Genomic DNA, 933 nt, shown 5'->3' with positions numbered 1-933 from the left:
ATAGACTAGACTATAGACTAGACTATAGACTAGACTTTAGACTAGACTATAGACTAGACTATAGACTAAACTATAGACTAGACTATAGACTAGACTATAGACTAGACTGTAGACTAGACTATAGACTAGACTGTAGACTAGACTATAGACTAGACTATACACTAGACTATACACTAGACTATACACTAGACTATAGACTAGACTATAGACTAGACTATAGACTAGACTATAGACTAGACTATAGACTAGAATACTTGACTGTAAGTTAGACTACAGAGTATGCTATAGTTTAACCATAGATAAGGCTGTAAGGCTAGAAAATAGAATAAACTATCATCTAACTTTTTAACACAAATTTAAAAAAAAAAGTTAAAGATAGTTTTATAATTTTTATTAATTTATTTTTGGTCATTTGTTTATTTACATTTCAGTAAAACAATTTAAATTTATTACAATATTTATGTATATGTATTTATGTACCTACATAAAAGTAAATACATATGTTGTAGATGATTGCAAATTATTGTCTATAGTCTGGTCTTTTGTTCTTTAACTTTACATACCACATTTGTATATAAATCATGACAAGAACTACAAATAAATAGTAAAAGAATTTCCATACCATATTAATAAAGTATTGCAAAACTTAAATGTATGCAAACGTGCCTATGTGCAAATTTTAGAAGCTAGGATGCACTATAGGATGATGCAAAATATAAGGCCACAAAAAATTAATTTGTAATTTACGTTCAAAACTTATTGTTTTATAGTATTCGAATAAACTTAAAAATAAATTTAATTCTAAATATGCTAAGTTTTAATCCAACTATATATATATTTAGAAATTACTTATTAATTTAACTTTTATTCGATATTTAAAAGCTTTGACTAATTTATAACAAAAACAAAATTTTATTTCTCTTTTTAACATAA

Source organism: Lucilia cuprina, chromosome 4, assembly GCF_022045245.1.
Source record: "Lucilia cuprina isolate Lc7/37 chromosome 4, ASM2204524v1, whole genome shotgun sequence".
NCBI lineage: Eukaryota > Metazoa > Arthropoda > Insecta > Diptera > Calliphoridae > Lucilia > Lucilia cuprina.
This window is presented reverse-complemented; position numbering follows the sequence as displayed.